Below are 14943 nucleotides of genomic sequence, written 5' to 3'. Positions count from 1 at the left end.
GAGGTTACCATGAAAACAAGACAATGTTATTCAATTTCAGGCAGATACTGTTTCCTGCCGAAGGCGCTGGGCTTAAAATCTGCCCGGTCTTTGTTCTGAAGAAGCCAGGAGAGAGAAGTGAACCCACTCTCCTTGTGGGCCCACTGTCTGGGGACAGTGTCCTGACAGGTCAGGTGCACGAAACACATTTTCTTCTGCTCTTTCCTCCTTCGGGGACGGAGCAGTGAGGGGCCCGGCAATCCCGGCAGCAGAGAGGATCTCAGCTGGGGGACACTGAGACGGTGCAGCAGCCTGCGGCTTTCTGCATCACACAGTCCAAAAGCTTTAGAGCTGGGGTCAAGATGAAGAAATGGAAGGCCAGAGTCGGGTGGGACACTGCCCAAAGTCACTTGGCAAGTCTGAGGGGGAAACCAGGAAGGACAAGACTCGGGGTTTTTTGACCTGCAGCCCTACTGTGTGCCAGGCACAGAGGATGGAGGGGGGCGCCGGGCAGGGACAAGACAGAGTTCCATAGAGCTGACATTTGGAGGGAGGGGGCAGAAGAGACAACCGTTAGGCAAATGGCACGATAATTTCTGATGCTGGTGAGGGCAATCAAACAAAACTGGCGGACGTGAAAGATGACAAGTAGGACAGGGTGGTGCTGTGCCAGACAAGGTGATCAGGGAGGCCCTCTCCGAGGAGGTGGCATTCCAGCTGAGACCTGAAGGTCTAGGAAGGAGGCAGAGGAGAAATCTGGGGTCAGGAGGCTGCAGAAGGAGAGCGTGAGCAGTGAACTAGCTCCCAGTCACCCCTGACACTATTTTTAAAAGTATCTTGAGTTAATTTCAGCCTTACAGGAAAGTTGGGGGAAGAGTACAAAGAACCCTTTGTATCCTTCACCCAGATTCCCCACACGTTCACACTGTACCCAATTTGCTTTATGATATTGTCTTTCTTTCTTCCCCACCCCCCCCGCCCCACACTTCCACACGTACAAGCACACCCACACCCACTCACACACATGTACTTTTTTTTCCCCAGAATTCTTTGAGAGTAAGTTGCCCACCTCAAGCCCCCGCTACTCCAGAGTGTCTGCCCTAAAACAAGGACATTCTCTGACACAATCACAGTACGGTTTTCAAAGTCAGGACATCAACATTGATTCAATACTATTATCTAATCCTCGAATCTTATTCAGAGTTGCCAACTGACCTAACGATGTCCTCTATGGAGAAACAATCCCTAATTCTTTCTTTTTTTTAATGTTTATTTATTTTTGAAAGGGAGAGCATGAGCAGGGCAGGGGCAGAGAGAGAGGGGGACAGAGGATCCAGAGCAGGCTCCACGCTGGCAGCAGTGAGCCCGATGTGGGGTTGGAACCCATGAACTGTGAGATCATGACTTGAGCTAAAGTCAGACACTCAACTGACTGAGCCACCCAGGCGCCCCTCCAGTCCCTCATTCTTAAGCCTCCTTTACACATATCCAGAGGGAAACGCAGTCTCGGGATGGCCTTCCGAGGAGAACACCCTGCCTGACCCTTTAAAGTGGACAACGCAGCATGTGGACAGCTGGCTCAGGGCCAGCTACAGCACAGGGCAGAGCCACATCAGAGCCCCCTGTGAAGGGAAAAATGTGCACCCCTACATACACTTACCCAAAGAACAGGCTGTATCTTGAACAAAGTGAAAAGGCTGATAAGGTTTAAAATAATAATAATAATAATAAAAGCACATATACACAGCCTCAGGGTTCTCTGTCTATTTGCACATCACTGCCAACCCTCACAAACCTGGCCTGCGGGGGACACCGGGCTGCAGCCCCTGTAGAAATGACCATTCCCGTGGCCCAGTGATGCAGCACCGTAAATCAAACAGCAGCCTGTCTTTGGGTACGATTTTGACATTTTATTTGCTTGATTGCTGAGGGTTGTCTGGTGCCTGCTTCCACCCTGTGCCCACGGGGAGGGCCTCACTGGCCTCACCCCATTGTGCGTGACAGTCTCATGGTAAGCCTGGGGAGGGACCCTTGGGTCCACTTCACAGATGAAAACAGAGAGGTTCGCTATAACAAAGTATCAGGACTAGAGAGCTTAAACAACAGAAATGATTTTTTTTTTTTTTTTTGCTGTTCTGGAGGCTAGAGGTCTGAGATCTAGATGTCCACAGGGTTGGTTGGTTTCCTCTGAGGCCTCTCTCCTTGGTGGATAGATGGCCTCTTCTCCCTGTGTCCTCACGCCGTGAATCATTCAGGGTCGTCCAGAGGAAGAGAACCAACGGGATGTACGTGTCTGTGTACACACACACATACATGCACACATTTGTTTATCGTAAACAATTAGGAAGGCCGGCAAGTCCCGAGGTCGGCAGCTGGCAAGCTGTAGACCCAGAACGCTGATGGCGAGTTTCAGTCCAAATGCTGGGAGGCTCGGGTCCCAGGAAGAGCCGAGGTGTTGGCGGGAGTCTAGAGGCAGGGCTCAAGGGCAGGCAGGCAGGGGGAGTTTGTGCTCTACTCAGGCCTTCAACTGATTGGACGAGGCCCACCCACACTGGGGAGGGCAATCTGCTTTGCTCAGTCTATTGATTCAAATGTTCATCTCATCCAGAAACACTGTCACAGATACATTCAGAAGGATGTTTAGCCAAAGATGTGGACAGCCCTCACCCTATCGAGGTGACACACAAAGTTAATCATCAGACATGGTTTTCCCTCTGTGCATGTCTGTGCCCTAATCTATTTCTTTTTAATGTTTATTTATTTTTGAGACAGAGAGAGAGAGAGTGAGTATGAGCAGGGGAGGGGCAGAGTGAGAGGGAGACACAGAATCCCAAGCAGGCTCCAGGCTCTGAGCTGTCAGCACAGAACCCGATGGGGGCTCGAACCCATGAACTGTGAAATCATGACTGGAGCTGAAGTCGGATGCTCAACCAACCGAGCCACCCAGGCACCCCTTCTTTTTTTTTTTTTTAAGTTTTATTTATTTAAGTAATCTCTACACATGGGGCTCAAACTCACAACCCTGAGATTAAGAATTGCACCCTCCTCCAAATGAGCCAGCCAGGCAGCCCTGCCCTAATATCTTCTTAAAAGGACACAAGTAATATTGGATGAGGGCCATCTTAATGATTTCATTTTAACTTAATGGCCCTTTTAAAGACTGTATCTCCAATGCAGTCCCATTCTGAGTTACTGGGGTTAGGACTTCAACATATAAACTCAGGGTGGGGGGCACAACTGACCCCATAACAGGCCCTGACTGGAGAAGGGACCCAGCTTATAAGCTTTGGGGCCCAGCTCTTTCCTTCTGTGAGTTGCCTGGGCATCTGGGGCCCCTCATGTTGGCATGCCCTTCCCCACGCAGGCTGACCCATCCATCCAATGGCTGCCAAGACAGGGCTGAGGTGCAATCACTCAGTCTGGATAATCTCACGTGCAAAGTCCAGCAATTGCCGAGACAAAAGTGGTTGTTGGGGAGAGCCAGTATTTTCTCCCCCGCCCTCTGGCCACCAGAGGGATCTTGCTAAGACACAAGGCTGCCAGGAGACCTCAAGCATGAAAGACTGGAGCCCTGAAGCCTACTTCCAGCGCCCTCTAGATGCACCTGGCAGGACAGGTGGATGGAGGCAGGCGGCCTCATCCCAGTCTCTCTGAACTTGAGCTAGGTTCAGCTCTGGCTCCCAGATCCTCAAGCCTTCCCTGACTATTCCGCTGAAGCCCAGCTTCTCCAGGCCCCTGACAATTTGGTGACACCGAGCCTCTGGTGTATACGTCATCATGCCTCGCTCTGGTCCAGCAGTGCCTGAACGGGGAGGCCACGCTCACGGGGAACACAGGCCATTTCGCACCCCACGACTCCTTCCTAACAGCCCTCCCGTATAGCCCAGAGCCCGGCCTCTCCCACGCAGAGTGTAGTGCTGGTGGGGGTTGGGGCCAAGGGGTCCCTGGAGGCTCCTTCCTACAGATACTCCCCCCGCCTCAGCACAGTGAGGGGTAGGAAATGGCCCGCGCTGGACCCGTCAGACTTGTGCCCCAGACTTTACTTCCTGAGTGGAGACACACGGCTGTGGGCTCCATGGATGCAGGCAGCCTTCTTCACAGCTGGGTGGCTCTCCAGGGGGCACAGCGGTCCTGCTCGGGGGCCCAGCCCACTCCCCCAGCTTCCTCTGATCCTCTCAACCCCCCCGGAGCGGCACCGAGGTTCCCTTTCGCTCCCACGGATTGGCCACGGGCGATTTCTGTGGCTCGCCACCGGAGACCAGCGGATCCAATGCTTATGCACCACCTCGCTCACATCCTTTCCACACCTGTCTGCCGCGGGCACTGACCACCCCGTGGCAATGGGAAAATCCTCCTTGTCCCTCAAGACCTGTCTCAGCTGAACAAGAACCTTCCCAGCTTTTCCCAGCTGACGTGATCACTCCCCCTCTCAAATAATAACAACACATTCTTCAAACTTACTTCATTACTAAAAAGAAGATCTATGATGTGTCAAGCTCCAACTGCGTCCCAGGTGTTCTGTCCTAAGCCTGTTTCGGCTCAGGACAGAAGTATCTTGGTCGGTCACCGGGGCGGACACTACCTCCCAGGATGGCCCCATAGCTGGGCCAGACCTTGCAACTCCTGGTCAGGACACGGGGCGTAAGTCGCACCCCCCTTGGCTGTGGGAAGGACTCTGTGATGCCCCAGGGAACGGACCGCAACGGAAGTGATGCCGCATGCCTTGTGAGGTCATGAAAGGTGACACATCTCCTACGTGGCTCTCTCTAGGAAAGCTAACTCTGGGGGCGTAGCCACCATGGTGTGAGGAGCCCAGGACACATGCGGGGGCCCGTAAGGGTGTTTCAGCCAAGAGCCAGCAGCAACTGCCAGGTGAGCGAGGGTGAGCGGGCGGGTGGGCGGGGCTCCTGAGAAGTCCCGCCTCCAGTCTTCAAGAAACGCCGTCTGATGGGCGTAGAACAGGGCCCACCCAAAGAACACACCCACGGGAAGGACAAATACGGTCACTGTTTCAAGTCCTTACGTTCTGGGGTAATTTGCTAGGCAGCCACAACTAGGGGAACAGTTGCACGGAGGCAAGAGGCTTTAAACAATGCAGAGAGTGAGTGGGGCAGGGCAGCCTCGTGGGGTCCATCGTTTGGGTTGGACTGACCACATTCTGTCACCTTAGGTAGGGCACTTAGCCTCTCGTTATCAGACATATGGGGAAATAACAGTTATCTATGTCATAAGGCTGTTGGGAGGACGAATGGAGACAGGGCATGAAAAGCATTTAGCACCTATAAATGCTCAGTGAAAGTAAGGAATAACAGTAATAATTATTCTCAAAGGGACCAGCCAGATCAGATTCCCGGTCAGCCTGACGTCAGAGCCTGCCCTGTCCCCTCAAGTCACAGAGCATCCAGGGTCTCACTGCCAAGTTTCTCCTCAACAGACCGAACCTCACCAGCCACGGGCTGAGGCCTGGGACTTGGGTGTGCGGTGGGGGCACCCCGTGCCCTCTGAGCGGCCCCAGAAGTTCTGCCTGTCCAGTTCCCGGGGCTGCATGCTTGAAGCTGTCAGCCCGCTAAGTTCCACTCACTGTGGCCAAGGCTTAGGGAGCTCTCTCCAAAGTCAGTTTCTTCACGCTGTGGTTTTGGCACACCTGGCCTTTGGTTATTTCCAACAGAGGTGGTCAGTGAAACCTGCCCATCAGGAAACAAGTTGATAAATGGTATCATCTAAACTAGTCCTACATTTGTTTGTTGTTGAAAGATTTTTTTCAACGTTTATTTATTATTTTCGTGAAAGAGAGAGAGAGAGAGAGAGAGAGCGCATGAGTGGGGAGGGGCAGAGAGAGAGAGACAGAGAGAGAGAGACAGAGATAGAGACAGAAGATCCCAAGCAGGCTCCACGCTGTCAGTGCAGAGCCCGATGCGGGACTCGAACACACACACCGTGAAATCATGACCTGAGCTGAAGTTGGACAGTTAACCGAGCCACCCAGGCGCTCCATCCTGGTGCTACATTTGTAACCAAACAGTCACACTCTGTTCATAGGTGAGGTTACAGAGTCAGTCCGGGGGCAAGTGAACATGCAGAGTTACAATTACTCTGGAAAATTCCTTACTATGGGGGACCCGGGACTACACAGATCGAGGCAGCCAGTCATGCGTGTCTCACCCTCCCCTTCAGGACGTCCCACACCATGTACATGGCTCTCCCCTTCTCTCTCTGTCTCCTTCTCTCCTTTTGACACCAAAAATAACATTTGGCTTTTAATACCGAGTGAAGGCAAGCATGTGGAGACACGGGGACTCTCACCCACTGCTGGTGAGGATGCCCGCTGTGAAACCACCTTGGAAAGCACTTTCACAAAGCTCAGTGAGGCTTAAGACACTCACGTACTGCCCTGGTTACAAACCCTACAGAAACTCTGCAAACGAGAGCAAGGAGTTACGCACGAGAGTGTTCACCACAGCCCTGCCTGTAACATCAAAACACAGGAAACCACCCGAATACCTTAAAACAGTAGAACAGATCATTGCACAAGGCATATTTGTACAACAGAATACCACACATCAGTGAAAACGAGTGAATGAGAATTATACATAACAGCATGGATGAATCTCACCAATAAACATTGAGTGAAAACAGCGAGCCGCATCTTGAAGAGATATCTGTACACCCACGTGCATAGTCCTATTACTCACAGTAGCCAAAAGGTGGAAGGAACCCAAGTGTCCACTGAGGAAATGGACAAAGTGTGGTCAATCCACACAGTGGAGTATTATCCAGCCTTAAAAAGGAAAGAAATTCTGAGACGTGCTACAATGTGGATGAACCTCGAGGATACTGTGCTAAGTGAAATAAGCCGGTCACAAAAGGACAAACGTTGTATGATACCACGTACATGAGGCCCCGGAGTGGTCAAATTCAGAGACAGAAAGTAGGATGGGGTTTGCAGGGGCTGAGGGAGGAGGGAACGGGGGGCTCGTGTTTAGTGGGGACAGTTTTGGGAGGGGCTGCAAGATGAAAAGAATCCTGGAGATGGATGGTGATGATGTGTGTGCAGCAAAATGTGAATGTACTTCATGCCACTGAACTGGACACTTAAAAATGGCTAAGGTGGGGCGCCTGGTCATGATCTCGCGGTCCGTGAGTTCAAGCCCCGCATCGGGCTCTGTGCTGACAGCTCAGAGCCTGGAGCCTGTTTCGGATTCTGTGTCTCCCTCTCTCTGACCCTCCCCCATTCATGCTCTGTCTCCCTCTGTCTCAAAAACAAACGTTAAAAAAAATAAAAAATAAAAAACCCGGCTAAGGTGGTCAATTTTAAGTTATGTGTACTTTACTACAATTAAAAAAAATTTTAAAGCGAGGTGCAGATTGCATCATGTATCTGGGGTTTAAAAACATGTACAACAGCCTTTTGTGTGGACAAAGTTACAAGAATGTGCATGGGAAATGTACAGATGAAATGGGGGGGGTGTTGCTCTGCTTAGATTTAGCTCCAGGGGGAGCGGGGGTGGGATGGGATTTGAGGGAGGTCCACAGGGGCCACATTGGTGAGAGTTTGTCTCTGAAGGCAGGAGGTGGGTATACTACTCTCTATATTCTCTGCACCTATTTCATTAATAAGAAAGAGTACCCTGAGGTCTGCTGGGCTCTGGTGACTGGGGAGAGGGCTGTGTCCTCCCACCATGGCCGCTTGGCAAAGCTGAAGGGTCCGCGGGGTCCCCATCCACCCAGGCGGCATGCAGAAGTCCCTAGGAACATTCTTTCATTCTCTGGTTGAAATACGCAGCTCCGCCCCTCCCCCAGCCCCAGCGTCTGGCAGAGCTCCAGGATTATTTTACATTAATTTAAGATCCCTAATGAAGAATAATTAACAGCTTCAAGGGAGCCTGGCACACCCTGTGTTTAGAAGTGTTTAATTATGCATTGTCTGCAAAACATCCTTTTCATACTCTTAAGTTTTGGGTCGCACTGTTTTAAACAATGGAATATGGCATCAGGAAAAAAGCCAAGTGGTTCCATTTGCAAAGCCTTCCTGGGGCAAGGACAGCCCCCATTTCCCACGCCCCTACTAAGCGCGGTGTGGTAAGCGTTTTCCCGGAGTTGACCCCGTCAGCCCCTCCAGGGGCAGTGAGAGGTGGGCTGGCATGCGTCCCACCTTGCACAGGGGCAGGCTTGCAGGGAAAGGGACTCTCTGAGCCCTCTGCTGGGATGAGGCCAGACCATAAAGCCAAGTTCGTATCTACCTGACTGACCTTTATTTATGGTTACTGATAGAAAGGAGACTGACCCGGCCCTGAGCTTCTCATTTGCTGGGGTGCATAGTTGGGACTCCTCAGCTGGCAGTGGGTGGCCTCCACAGCTGGGCCACCTGGTGAAATCCTGATGGTCCCACTGACAGGTCGTGTGACTCTGGGGAAACTACTTCTCCTTCCTGTGCCTCAGTCTCCTTAGCGGGAAAATGGGATAATCGTGTCCCCCTCTTCATTGGGTTGCTGCAGAGTCGGGGCTTAGAACCGGGCCTCACATGTAGGTACTCAGTGAGTCTCAGTGTTATGGTCACCTACTCTGTCTTCCTTTTTAGGCTCATTCCCTTATATGTATCCTACCCTTCAGCCTCTCCTTTGGCCATTTCTGAACCATGCCAGGCTCGGTCCTACCTCCTTATGTTTAAACTGTGCTCTCTGCCCTTCCCTGTCTGGGAAAATCCCACTTCTACGATCAGCTCAGATGCCACCTTCTGCAGGAAGCCTTCCTTGATTTCTCCCAGATAGCCCTCCCTCATGCTCCTAGTATCTTTGCCACCTCGATCTCCCATCCTTAATTTTCACGGCTTGTTTAGTGGGTCTGTTTCCCCCTTGGAGGCTGGGAGCTCCTTGAGGTCCATGTCCCAATTGTCTCTGGGCTGTAGTAGGGGCTTGGGAAAAGAGCCCCAACTCTGTATCTGTTCCTCCCACGGCAGGCAGGGGCCAAGAGGTCTCTCACCAGCTCCCCTGGAGGCTGAGCCATGCCCCTCACAAAGAGCATGCGACCCCCAGAGGTGACTCTCAATGTGTCACTCCTTCCCTACACTCGTCATGGGGTCCTCACTGTGTGCAGCACAGAGCCCACCCCCTGGTCCTGGACTCCAATCCTAGGGAACCCTCTCCTAGCTCCATGGTCTTTTGCTGCCACCTGAAGACATCTGCCCTTTGAAAAGTTCTGGGTTTTTTTCCACGTGCTTTTCCCTCTGCCTTCAAACACCAACCTTCTCCTTCTCGGCCCTGCCAGCTTCTCCAGACACTTCCCTGCCCGCTCAGCTGTCACCTCCTCTGTGGAGCCCCCACACCCTGGTCCTCTGTCCATGACAACTCCTGCCTCGTCCAGCTGAGCCCCTGTGGGCCGGGGCTGTGCCTCAGTCATCCCTCTCACTCTAAGACCCCGGTGTGCTGCAAGGCCTCAAGCCGTGAGCACTCCGGAGAGATCGTCTTGGGACAAGAGAGACCTTAGTTCCAAATACTGTGGCCCCACTGACTTGGCTACCTGCCCTTCATTCTCCCTCGGCTCACCTGCTCAAAGCGGGGGCTTAATGCCTCTTTTGCAGAAAGGGTGAGGGTTTAAGGATCAGGTAAAGTGCCCCGCCCTCAGCAGTCAATAACCAACAGCCAGAATACGCCAGGTGCCCCAAGGCTCTAACAACAAACTCCCCAAAGTGGGGGGTGAAGACTCATCCACCTGCACAGCGTGCACATCCCACCTGGTGTGGCCTTCCGCTCAGATGTGGCCGTGCTAATCAGATGCAGGACAGGCCTCTGTCGCTGGCACCCGCCCAAGAGTAGGGACTTCCTTTCTGAGGCTGCCGTGAGACCCTCAGTGCCCGCCCCTTTTGCAGAAAGCCCCTGGAAGAGAAAAGAAAAGCTCCCACACTTTCCCAGAACTGCTCACATGCTAATGCCCATGGAATTCACAGAGTGTGAAATCAGGAAAAACTAATTCCCTCAGAATAGCTGGTATTCTGATTCCCTCCTCCCAGATCTTTCAAGGCAACCACGGGGATGGCTCCACGATGCCCCTCCTGATGGCCTAGGCACCGGCGTTTCTCGGCCAAGGGGTGCGAGCGGACAGAACACACGTGCAGACCATATTGTCAGGTTTGTTAACATTTGAACGCATGGTGTTGGCAGCCTGCATCATTTCAGGGAGCAGTCCCCAAATGCCGCTGTTATCAGTTCCGAATACCTAAAGATGGGGAAACCGGGGCTCAGCAAGGGAAAGCAGCCTGCCCAAAGTCACACAGCAAGGGAAGGGACTTGAACTCTGGTCTCCTGACCTCCAGAACAGGGACCCCCCATTCAGCCTCCCCAAACAGGTCTCAAATCCTGCTTGGTATCCAGGTAGTCATGCCTGTTAATCAGATGAGCCACCCATTAGGCTGGAGGGAATGTGCCCTGGCAGGGCCAGGCTGCCCTCCTGTGGGGTCACACCTGCCCAGGATCAAGGCCACTCCAGGGAGGACCCCAACAGCAAGAAACAATGAAAGCAGCATTTGGCCACAAAACACTCTGGGGTGACCACTTCCCTGCAGAAAGCCTACCGGTTTCAGGGCCGGAGGGAGAGGAGGGGACAATCACGCCAAGTTGCAAAGTGACCCACAGCACAGGCCGCCGCCGTTCTTGGGCCAGTGGCAAGGACCCTGGGCCGACCTGGGAAGGCCCTCCAGTGGGCAGGCCAGGGTGTGGGGGGGACTTTACCTCACAGCCCCCTGCCCTATGGCAGAGGTCCTCCCAGACGGTCCACATACCTCTTATAGACTCCATGCAGCGGCTGCAGGCACAGGAACTGCCAGTAATCCAGGCAAAAGGCCTTGAACTTGAGCATTTTCACCTTTCAGTCTCCAGCCGGACCACTGTGGCTCCTCCACCGGGGTTGGAGTGGGTTTGGGGGTGGTTGGGGGACTGGCCACGCAGGCCCACCCTGGTCCCACCGCGGCCCCCACTCACATGGCCCGGCCCTGCCCAGCCCACTCCTAGAACACACACCTCCAATACAAAGAGCAGCGCGCACAAAAGCCTAGCAACTCGTTGGTGCGGCTCACCCGGCCAGTCTTAGACTGCTGCTGTCTTTGGCGGCTGGTTCTTCTTGGGGCTCCTCTGCGGGTCCCCAGGGTACGCCGAGGCAGCCCTGGCTGTGCCCAGCTGCAGGGGCCCCTGGACTGTCATCCTGGGGGGCCTGGATGCTGGGGGCTCCTGATGGCCGTTCCCCAAGCCCCTTCTTCCAGCCAGGCCCCGGACACTTGGCGGCCGTGCCTGCACCTGGCCGGGCAGTCGGCCACCCGCCTGCCTGGCCCAGAGTGGCTCAGGCCCCAAAGACCCGGGCGTGAGGCAAGGAGGGGGCGAAATGACAGACAAACGCTGACCTTGACACCCAGATCAATTACGTTTGGTGGAATCTTGGTCCGGCCCGAGTGAGCGAGAACTCACCACATAGCCACATGGTGTGGGTGGGAGCAGCTTGGCTCTGAAAGGCAGGCGGAGAAAGACTGACAGGGCCACCAGGAGCGGTTGCCCGGGCGACAGGGACACATTGATAAAATCTAAAATGGAACCTCCATGACAGCTGCTCATTGGCTGCCAGGAGGGGAACTCCTGTAGCTAGTGAGGGAGGGAGGGAGAAGAGCTGCTGGGCTGGGCTGAGGGGCCAAGGCCAGCCAGGGGCTGTTGGGCAGGAATGGGGGTGGGGGGATGGGGGGGGACAGGCAGAGTGGGTGGCTCGGTGGCCTCAGGACCTGGCAGTCACAGGCAATGGAGCAGAACCACCAGCCGGGCCTCTCTCTCCATCCCTGCCCGTGGGTCCTGATTCTGCTCTGACCGCCCTAGGGACCATTCCCTATACACCAGCCACAGGGACCTTCGTGTCATTTGGCCACACCCTCATGTGGCCCCACACTGCTCTCAGAATAAAGGCCAAACTCCCGACTGGTGACCGGCTCCTGCTGATGGACCGACAGACCATACCACCTGACCTCTCTGAGGCTCCCGACTCCCAGACACCTGGCCCCCTTCACACCCCCTGACCCACCACCCCCTTCAGGTCTTCTGTGCAGGGCTTTCTGCTGGGGGTGCCCCCTCCCCCGGGGCAGAGACTCATCATCCAACAGATATCACCTCCAACACCTCCTCAGAGCCTTCTCTGACCATCCGAGCCTCCTTCACCCTACACCCTGTCTCATTCTCTCCCCTGGACACACCATCCTCTGAAACGATCCCGTTTATTCACTCGTTTTCTGCCTCTCTGCCATGGCTGCAGCACGAGCATCTTCTGGGCATCTCCGGGCAGGGCCCACGCCCCTCCTTTCACAGCCCATCTCACGGGCCAGCCTCACGCCTCGCCCACCGCTGGCCCCTGTCATCATTAGTTGAAGGAACAAAGGGTCTTGGGTAGCAGAATGGAAGGGTCTGGACCCACAAAGCACAGCACGCTCACACCTCCGCTCCTTCAGGTCCCCGGTTTGCTCAACATCATTTACAAAGCGGTAGTCCCTCGGCATCCTTACAACCCTCCCCTGTTGGAAGATGGGGAAGCTGAGGCTCAGAAAAGACTATATGCCCATGGGTGAGGGGTGACATCCAGGAGACATCGGCCGCAGATGGGAGCCGGCGCTGAGCAAGCCCGCCAGGCTTCAGGGGCCTGACCCCAGCCCCGTGCTCCGGCAAAGCCCAAGAACAAGGTCAACGGGCTCAGGAGGGCAGTTTTCTGTCTGCTGTTGGCAAACATGCTGAGCAGAGCTTCTCACTCAGCGGCACCATCCCCCTCGCCACCAGGGGACACTTGGCAATGTCTGGAGAAGTCTGGGGTGGCCACAACCGGGAAGGAGTGTGCTACTGGCATCTAGTGGCATTTCGATGCTGCTGAACATCCCCCAGGGCTCAGGAGAGCCCCCACACCAGAGAATGATCCCTCCCCTGCTTCGGAGAGTAGCTCTCTCAGAAATGTCCCATCGTGGACAGTCAGAACTGGAAGGGCATTTAAAATGGCTCAGTCCAAGCCTCCTCTTGTATAAACAAGGAGAGGGAGGGCCCAGTGAGGGAAAGGCACACCCAGCACCAACAGGATGGGTCCAAGCTGGACCCAGGAAGCCCCACGCTGTTCTGGGGCTGGGGAGAGACGAGCCACTGGATAACCGGGCTGCTAACTGCGGGGTAGATGGGGACGGAGGGTGACAGTGGCCATCTGCCAAGGGTGATGAGCCTGTTGGCCTGTTTGCCAAGGTAGCACAGGCCCCGTGGAGTGCTGCCCCACCCCTCTCCCCGGACAAGGACATCAGCTTCCCTCTCACGCCTGTGGCAGAGGAAGCCGGCTGTGCCTTTGAAAGGAGGCAATTACTGGCTGGGACCTTTGTTTCTGAATTCCCAAGCCGTGAATGGGGCCTCCAGGACCTCCAATGGCACCTCCTCCCCTCCACTGGGGCCTGAGGGCCAGGTTTCCCAGAGGCTCCCACAGCAAAGCTGGTGACCCTGCTGCACGAAAAGGGCACAGAGGCCAGGTGGTGGTAGGGGTAGGTGAGGGCCCTGGGTCCCAGGCCTGGATCTGGCACCACTATTCCTCTGGTCTCTGCATCTCAAGTTTTCCTCATCTGTGAAATGCGAACGTCGAGCCTGGCTCTGCCTGTGTCCCAAGGCTGCTGTGAGGGTCAGAAGTCAGGACGCGTGGGACCGCAGGATCACAGGAATGGGGGCGGATCCTGTTTAGCGCCTGCCTCTTTTCTGTTCCTCAAATGGGCCAAGCATGCTCCACCTCAGGACCTTTGCACTGGCCATCTCCACCGCCTGGATGCGCTTCCTGCAGTCATGGGACTCACCCCCACGTTCCTTCTGGTCTCTCCGGTTAAACGGCACTTCCTCACAGACCTTCCCTGGCCACCCTCCGATCGCTCTCTATCCCCTTCACCCTGATTTCTTTTCCTTCATAGCATTTGCCACCCGACACAGTATATTAAAACCTGATTCCTTTGTTCCTTTGCTGCCTGAGCCCCTGCCTGACACAGGAGCCCAGCAAAGGCAGCACTGTTGACCATGGTGTAGCAAGCACCTGACACCTGAAATAAGGGCTGGGGGGAGGAGGGGACAGGGCAGAGCTGAGGGTGGTCCTGCTGTCTGCTCTGACCCCTAGCTTGGTCCTCTAGGACTGTGAAGGCACTGGGTCAAGTGCGGCCAGCCTCAGGGGGGTGATTACTATGGCCGCTCCCTGACCACGGCCGCCTGCCAGGCCTGGCGAGAGCTGGGTCTGGGTTAAACCTGAGGGGAAAGGGGGACACGTGACAGTCCCCACCCAACCCCCAGACACTCTGGGACAAAAGCCTCACCCCCTGCCCCCCTTCGTTCCAGAGCCTTCTCCGGCCCGGCCCCTAGCAGAGTGCTGACTAGCTGGCTGGCGGGGGTAGACAAAGCGGGTGGAGCCACGCCGCCATCTGACATGTTGGTGGCTTTCAGAGAAGCCAGTGGCTCAGCTGGTTTACAGGAGTTTCGTGAGCCTCTCACCCTGGGCTCAGCCCGTTCTGCCACAGACACCCATACACCTGCCCAGCACCCCGGGCCGGCCAGGCAGGGGCGTCCAGCTGTGAGCCTGCGAAAACAGAACGTGGCCAGGGGTGGGGGGGGGGTGTGAGCCCACGCACAGGAGGGATGGAGTGAGGGTCTGCCTGTGTGAGGAACGGAGGGTGCCAATGCTCTGCACGTGGTGTGTGTGAGACTGTGCAAAGCGCTCTGCCAAGAGCTGAGGGTATGAGGTGTGTCCACGGGGGCAAGGAGTGTATTGTGGCCTTGGGCAGCGTTCACAGCAGGATCTGGGTTCAAGTCCGGCTCTGCTGGCCAGCTGAGAATCCTGAACCAGCGACTTCTGTGAAACGGGCTAACACCAACCCGTTCCGAGTGCTCGTGAGGAAGTAGGACACCGTCAGCTTTCGCGGCACCCACGCACGCCTGTTAGCGTCAC

General features: G+C 55.2%; 1 protein-coding gene across 8 annotated transcripts in view; it reads right to left on the bottom strand.

Moving 5' to 3' along the window:
- The window catches only part of IQSEC1 (IQ motif and Sec7 domain ArfGEF 1), a 689800-nt gene that overhangs the window by 193095 nt on the left and 481762 nt on the right, over window positions 1-14943 (bottom strand). The gene's annotated exons all lie outside the window — the stretch shown is intronic.

This window comes from Felis catus, chromosome A2, assembly GCF_018350175.1.
Source record: "Felis catus isolate Fca126 chromosome A2, F.catus_Fca126_mat1.0, whole genome shotgun sequence".
NCBI classification, from domain to species: Eukaryota; Metazoa; Chordata; class Mammalia; order Carnivora; family Felidae; genus Felis; species Felis catus.
This window is presented reverse-complemented; position numbering and strand designations above follow the sequence as displayed.